Source organism: Canis lupus, unplaced genomic scaffold, assembly GCF_011100685.1.
Source record: "Canis lupus familiaris isolate Mischka breed German Shepherd unplaced genomic scaffold, alternate assembly UU_Cfam_GSD_1.0 chrUn_S1562H1750, whole genome shotgun sequence".
In the NCBI taxonomy this organism is placed as follows: Eukaryota; Metazoa; Chordata; class Mammalia; order Carnivora; family Canidae; genus Canis; species Canis lupus.
The window spans coordinates 71634-79694 of record NW_023330402.1 but is presented as its reverse complement, the minus strand read 5'-3'; positions in this window follow the sequence as shown (position 1 = coordinate 79694).

Here is an 8061-nt window from a genome sequence, read left to right as displayed (position 1 = left end):
TGGATCCTATTGGCCAGTATCTTGTTGAGAATTTTTGCATCCATGTTCATTAGGGATATTGGTCTGTAATTCTCCTTTTTGTTGGGGTCTTTGTCTGGTTTTGGAATTAAGGTGATGCTGGCCTCATAGAACGAATTTGGAAGTACTCCATCTCTTTCTATCTTTCCAAACAGCTTTAGGAGAATAGGTATGGTTTCTTCTTTAAACGTTTGATAGAATTCCCCTGGGAAGCCATCTGGCCCTGGACTCTTGTGTCTTGGGAGGTTTTTGATGACTGCTTCAATTTCCTCCCTGGTTATTGTCCTGTTAAGGTTTTCTATTTCTTCCTGTTCCAGTTTTGGTAGTTTGTGGCTTTCCAGGAATGCGTCGATTTCTCCTAGATTGCCTAATTTATTGGCGTATAGCTGTTCATAATATGTTTTTAAAATCGTTTGTATTTCCTTGGTGTTGGTGCTGATCTCTCCTTTCTCATTCATGATTTTATTAATTTGAGTCTTCTCTCTCTTCTTTTTAATAAGACTGGCTAATGGTTTATCTATCTTATTAATTCTTTCAAAGAACCAACTCTTGGTTCTGTTGATCTGTTCCACAGTTCTTCTGGTCTCGATTTCATTGAGTTCTGCTCGAATCTTTATTAACTCCCTTCTTCTCTTGGGTGTAGGATCTATTTGCTGTTTTTTCTCTAGCTCCTTTATGTGTAAGGTTAGCTTTTGTATTTGAGTTCTTTCCAGTTTTTGAACGGATGCTTGTATTGTGATGTATTTCCCCCTTAGGACTGCTTTAGCTGCATCCCAAAGATTTTGGATGGTTGTATCTTCATTCTCATTAGTTTCCATGAATCTTTTTAATTCTTCCTTAATTTCCTGGTTGACCTTTCATCTTTGAGCAGGATGGTCCTTAACCTCCACGTGTTTGAGGTCCTTCCAAACTTCTTGTTGTGATTTAGTTCTAATTTCAAGGCATTATGGTCTGAGAATATGCAGGGGACAATCCCAATCTTTTGGTATCGGTTCAGACCCGATTTGTGACCCAATATGTGGTCTATTCTGGAGAAAGTTCCATGTGCGCTTGAGAAGAATGTGTATTCAGTTGAGTTTGGATGTAAAGTTCTGTAGATATCTGTGAAATCCATCTGGTCCAGTGTATCATTTAAAGCTCTCGTTTCTTTGGAGATGTTGTGCTTAGAAGACCTATCGAGTATAGAAAGAGCTAGATTGAAGTCACCAAGTATAAGTGTATTTTTATCTAAGTATTTCTTCACTTTGGTTAATAATTGATTTATATATTTGGCAGCTCCCACATTCGGGGCATATATATTGAGGATTGTTAAGTCCTCTTGTTGGATAGATCCTTTAAGTATGATATAGTGTCCCTCTTCATCTCTCACTACAGTCTTTGGGGTAAATTTTAGTTTATCTGATATAAGGATGGCTACCCCTGCTTTCTTTTGAGGACCATTCGAATGGTAAATGGTTCTCCAACCTTTTATTTTCAGGCTGTAGGTGTCCTTCTGTCTAAAATGAGTCTCTTGTAGACAGCAAATAGATGGGTCCTGCTTTTTTATCCAGTCTGAAACCCTGTGCCTTTTGATGGGGTCATTAAGCCCGTTCACATTCAGAGTTACTATTGAGAGATATGAATTTAGTGTCATCATGATAACTATTCAGTCCTTGTTTTTGTGGATTGTTCCACTGAACTTCTTCTTAAAGGGGAATTTTAAGAGTCCCCCTTAAAATTTCTTGCAGAGCTGGTTTGGAGGTCACATATTCTTTTAGTTGCTGCCTGTCTTGGAAGCTCTTTATCTCTCCTTCCATTTTGAATGAGAGCCTTGCTGGATAAAGGATTCTTGTTTGCATGTTCTTCTCATTTAGGACCCTGAATATATCCTGCCAGCCCTTTCTGGCCTGCCAGGTCTCTGTGGAGAGGTCTGCTGTTACCCTAATACTCCTCCCCATAAAAGTCAGGGATTTCTTGTCTCTTGCTGCTTTAAGGATCTTCTCTTTATCTTTGGAATTTGCAAGCTTCACTATTAAATGTCGAGGTGTTGAACGGTTTTTATTGATTTTAGGGGGGATCTCTCTATTTCCTGGATCTGAATGCCTGCTTCCCTTCCCAGATTAGGAAAGTTTTCAGCTAGAATTTGTTCAAATACATATTCTGGCCCTCTGGCCCTTTCGGCACCCTTGGGAACACCAATTAAACGTAGGTTTTTCTTCCTCAGGCTGTCGTTTATTTCCCTTAATCTATCTTCATGGTCTTTTAATTGTTTGTGTCTTTTTTCCTCAGTTTCCCTCTTTGCTATCAACTTGTCTTCTATGTCACTCACTCATTCTTCCACCTCGTTAACCCTCGTCGTTAGGACTTCTAGTTTGGATTGCATCTCATTCAATTGATTTTTAATTTCTGCCTGATTGGCTCTAAATTCTGCAGTCATGAAGTCTCTTGAGTCCTTTATGCTTTTTTCTAGAGCCACCAGTAGCTGTATAATAGTGCTTCTGAATTGGCTTTCTGACATTGAATTGTAATCCAGATTTTGTAACTCTGTGGGAGAGAGGACTGTTTCTGATTCTTTCTTTTGAGGTGAGGTTTTCCTTCTAGTCATTTTGCTCAGTGCAGAGTGGCCAAAAGCAAGTTGTATTGGGAAAAGGAGAAAAAGAGAGGAGAGAAAGAAGGAAAGAAAAGAGAAAGAGAAAAAAAGGAAGAAAAAAAACGAAAAAAAAAAGAAGAAAAAGAGAAAGAAAAAGAAAGAAAGGAGAAAAAAGGGGGGTGGGGGAAGGAAACAAATCAAAAAGCAAAACAAAACAAAAAAAAGAACCACGGGGGAGTATCTTCTGATTCTGTGTACTTTAAGTCCCTTGGCTTCCCCTGGAAGTTGTCAGTCAGTCTAGCTGGTCTTCTGGGGGAGGGGCCTGCTGTGCTGATTTTCAGGTGTTAGCAGTTGGGGGAGCTGCTGTGCCCCTGCCTGGTGCAGGGCTCAGTGGGGGTTGTTTACCCCGTGAGGTCCCAGGAACAACAACCCCAGTGGCGGGGTCAGCTCTGGAAACCTGGATTCAGCCCCCGCAGGAACTCCGGAGCTCTGCGTCTGCAGGGCCTGGAGGCTCCGGGCAGGGCCACTGATCTGCTCAGCTCGGGGCAGGAGCGTCCTCGCTGTCCTGGGCCCTCCCGGCCTCTGTCTGTCCCGGGGGGAGGCCGGATCCTGGGCTGTGTCCCGGCGCCCTGTGCTCCGGAGCCTGCGCTGTTGGATTCACGCTCCCGGGGCCACGCAGCCCCCTCTGCGGAGCCGCCCCCGACCCCCCCCCCGAGCTGCTCCGGGTCCCCCCGTGCGTGCTGCAGCCCTTAGGGAGCTCGGCGCACTATCCCGGGGCGCAGGTGTCTGTTAGTGTCCCCGGGAGCCCGAGGGCATCCCCGCCCTCCTGGGTCCTGCCCCACCTCCCTGCGAGCCCCTTTCCGCCCAGGAAGGTTGGTGCAGCTCCTGCTCCTCCGGGACGGGGCTCTCCTGTCCTGGGGACACTCGCCCCGGCCTCAGCCCGGCTCCTCGCGGGGCCCCTCCCCCTTGGAGGCCTTTGTTTCTTTATTTCTTTTTCCCCGTCTTCCTACCTTGATAGAAGCACAAACTCTTCTCACTGTAGCATTCCAGGTGTTCTCTTTTTAATTCTCAGGCCGAATTCATAGATTTTCAGGATAAATTGAAGGTTTTCTAGGTAATTTGGTGGAGACAGGTGATTTGGAGACCCTCCTCTCCCGTCACCTTGCCCCTCCTCTGTATTGTCCTTTCTTGATGCGGGGTCCATTTCAAAACCCCCTCACAATAACGGAAAGGGAATGGCAGTGTCTGTAGAACAAGATTGATCAGTTTGTGCTGAATTCCCAAATGGCAGAGGACAAAACGTTAAGAATCATCTTCTTTCATATTCCCAATTGAAGTACTGAACCCCAGGGATAGGAAAAGCAAAGAAGTTGACCACAAAATGTGCTCTGAGACACTTAACCTTGTGTCTATGCCTTGAGAGTATAAAAGAAAGCTAGAGAAGGCAGAGGACAAATTTCCTTGGAAAATGTGTTAGTGAGCTGGGATTGGGACCTCACTGTGGCTCTCAAGGGGGACGGGTGAGGAAGACAGCACTTTTATACACAATCCACACAACCCACTCAGGATTGAGGTGAGCTTCAAGAGGCTACTTGGGAAATTCAACATGCCGCACTGTGGTTCTATACCTGAACGTGTTGACAGGTGAAGAACTCTGGCTGGAGTTGTCCACGGTGGCAGGACAGAAAGATCAGCCATGGGGTCACTACACTTATGATATTAGGTAGGGCAAAAGGGGCATGGCTCCCATGGACCAAGTGAATACCACACAAGATCACTGGGCTGGGTGGCCCGGGTGGCTCAGCGGTTTGGTTCAGCCTTTGGCCCAGGGCATGATCCTGGAAATACGGGACTGAGTCCCACGTCGGGCTCCCTGGATGGAGCCTACTTCTCCCTCTGCCTGTTTCTCTGCCTCTCTCTCTCTCTGTCTCTCATGATTGAATAAATAAAAATTTAAAAAAAAAGATCACTGAGCTGAAACCATCCTAAAGGGAGTATTCCCAAATAATGTGACCTGCTCAATCAAAGGGACTCAGTAGTAAGTCATTTTTGGATACATTGCTTGGGTGGAGGGAAATTCATAAGATCAACTAGAAAGAACATCAACCATTCACAAAACTGTGCAATGCCACGAACCAACAGAAACCTTGCAAGAACACATAAATGTGCTCCCCCAAAGAGATCTACCTTGGAAGACTGCTGGACTCATTTATTTCAGTGTGTCACAAAGTACCACAAAAGTTACCTGCTTAAAGCAGCACACCCTCTCTCGCAGGTCTGTGGGTCCAAAGTCCAGGCATGGTGTATCTGGACCCCGTGCTCAGGGTTTCAGGAGACTGACAGCATGGGGTCAGCTGGGACTTTGATCTAATCTGAGGCAAGAGATCCCCTTGCATCCCCCTGGGGCTGTTGGGAAAAATTGTGTCACCTGTGGTTGTTGGGCTGCAGTGGGTTGCTGTCTTCTTGGAGGATGTCGGCCAGGTATTATGCTGAGCACACAGAAGCTGCCTGGCATTCCCTGACCTGTGGCTCTTTCCATAAAATGGCAGCTTTCTCCTTCAGGGCCACCCAAAGTGTCTCTCGTACTTCAAAACTCCTACTTCTGTCTAACAGCACAAAAGAAAGAGGAGAAAACCAAGCTATACAGAATAATGCTTTGTTCACCATTGGAATCTAGTTGTTTAAAATTAATTGCAAATTCATTTACGACATAAACATACATAGTGCCATAATTAATTAAACAAGGGAATTATCAGTAGAGAACAGAAAATAGAAAGAAATATTGATATTGAAAGTTAAAATACCTGAAAAAGATTCACTGAATAGATGTGAGAGTATAGAAAATATGACAGGATCAAGAGTCACTGATATTTGACAAGGAAATTCAAATGGTACCTCAGGAAATATCTGTTTAACACAAAAGAAGTCAGTAATGCAGGAAAGGTGGGTGGAGGAGAAATTTAGGAAATAAATAGCAGGGGCATCTGGTGGCTTAGCTGGTTAAGCTTCTGACTCTTGATTTTGGCTCAGGTCATGATCTCAGGATTGTGAATCTGAGCCCAACACAGAGCCTTATTGGAATTCTCTCTCTCCCACTGTCCCTCCCCACCCTCCACTTTAGCTCTCTCTCTCTCTCTCCGACCCTCCCATAGATAAATAAATGCATAATAATAAAAAAGAAAACTATAATAGCAAATGGTGGATGTAAATCCTACCTCATCAATTATGGTATTAAATGCAAATGAATTAAATATTCCAGTTAGAGTCTAAGAGAATGGTTTTTAAATTTTTTTTTTAAAGATCCAACTATATGCTGTGTGCCTGTGTGAAAGGGACACGCTGGATTCAATGAAATGAAGAGGTCAAAAGTAGAAGGATGGAAAAATATGATGGAGCCAGAGACAAGAGAACCCTGTATAGTGGTAGACACGTCAACCGCTTAAGAACACATGACCATTATAAGCGTGTACAAACCTAACAAGAGCCACGAAATACATGAAGTGGGAACTGACACACTGAAGAGAGAAATCAATAGTTCAACAAAAGTATATGTGTCTTATAGCCCAGCAAGTGATCTGTGTTGATGAATGTGTCATATGTACTTGAAAAAGGTGTGTATGTGTGTTTTGCAGTCATTTTGGGTTGTATTCCATAAATACCAATTCACTCAACGTGGTGGTAGTGTTGTTTACATCAAACCTGTGTTTGTTAAATTTGGTTCTACCCTTTGCTGGAAAGAATGACATCAGAATCTTCTGCTCTCATTGTAGAACTGTGTTTCCCCATTTTAATCCATCCAGTTATTGTGTAAAAGTGTTATGCAGCATCCCACTCTCCATTTGATAACTTTCTTTTTTATCTGAAATGAATATTGGCACTCCAGCCTCCTTACTCTAGATATTTTCTTAGTTATGTTTTTCCATTCATGTGTTTTCAGGCTTCTTTGTCTTTTTATATTTAATGCTTTCCTTATAATTTGTGATCTGAGGTTACTCTGCCACTTTATTTCCTAGCTTTGACAATTCACAATTATGGACAATGTCCCCATTGCAGTAGGCTGGGTGATGGGTGCCTAAGACCTCTCTGTACCATTTTTGGAACTTATTGTGAGTCTATAATTATCTCAAAGGAAAAAAAATGTTTGGAGAGAAAATTCCTTTATGGATAACATGTAGCTTTGTCTTCCTATTTAATCCATAGGATTACCTCTGTTGTTTAAGGAGAATATTCATCCCTTAACCTTTTTATGTAATTAATGATAGATTAGTAGGATATTGGTCTATCAATTGAGTATTTTTGACGTCTTTGTTCTCCTTGATTTTGTCCCTCTGTTCTCTCTCTCTTATCTTCTTCCGATTACTGGGATATTTTTGTCAAAATTTGCATTATAATATATGTATTATAATTAATGGCTTCACTGGTATTATCAATACACATCCAACTTAGGGTTGATGTTAATCCATTCTCCTTAAAATTTGGAAGGCTTGTAATCATATAGGTAGACCTATTTCTTCCTATTCTCATAGTCTTTCTGCTATATTTTTTTGTATGTATCACATCCACATACAGTTATAAACCCACAAGGCAATGTTACAGATTTTGCTTAAGAAGTCACATCAATTTCAATAAATTAAAAGACAATGTATTTTTTTAAGTACTTACACTGATATTTATCTTTCTGATGTTTTGCATTTTCCTTGAAAACCACATTTCCTTCTGGTATTTCCCTTCAGCCTGAAGAATTTCCTTTATAGTTACTGTAGGAATCTCTCCTAGAGAAAAATACTTTCAATTTTCTTTGCCCTGAATATATGTTTATTCTATCTTCCCTTTTTAAAGGTATCTTTTCCTGCAGATGGAATTTGGGTCTGTGGCAGTGCTTATGGTTGTCTTCCTTCAGCTGCTGCAAGGTGTGTGCACAGTCACTGACACTCTTTCAATTCTGAGGAGAAGCCAATTGCTATTTCCCTATCTCTGGTCACAGAGACACACACAATGCCCACGCTCATAGTGACTGAAGTGGTCTCATGAGGACATTCATTAGCATCCTCGCAGCTCCCTGCATGATTGCTGCTCGCAGCTCCCACGGGAGAGTTTCTGCAGTGCGCTCCACCCACACCTCAGGAAGTCCACCCTCTTGGCTTCATGCTGTCCAGGGACATCACCACGGGGCATCGTGCAAGGAACCCTTGAGAGCAGGCAGGCGACGTTGGCAACCAGACTCATTTCCTAAGCTTCCAGGAGGCTTTGACACTGTGCAGGTGCCCAAGGAGGGAGGTCTGCACCTCCATGGCTTGGGCTGCAGTGTGAGCATTTCCTAGGGCCCTAAGGGGACAGTGGGTAATTACAGAATATCTGGGGACTTCGAATTCCCCGCGGGGACGCCACTTTGAAAACTGCTGGACCCTGGGCTCTGAGCTCAGGTGAAAGATTTGGAGGAAGCTCAGGCAATGGTATTACAATCTCGAGGTTTT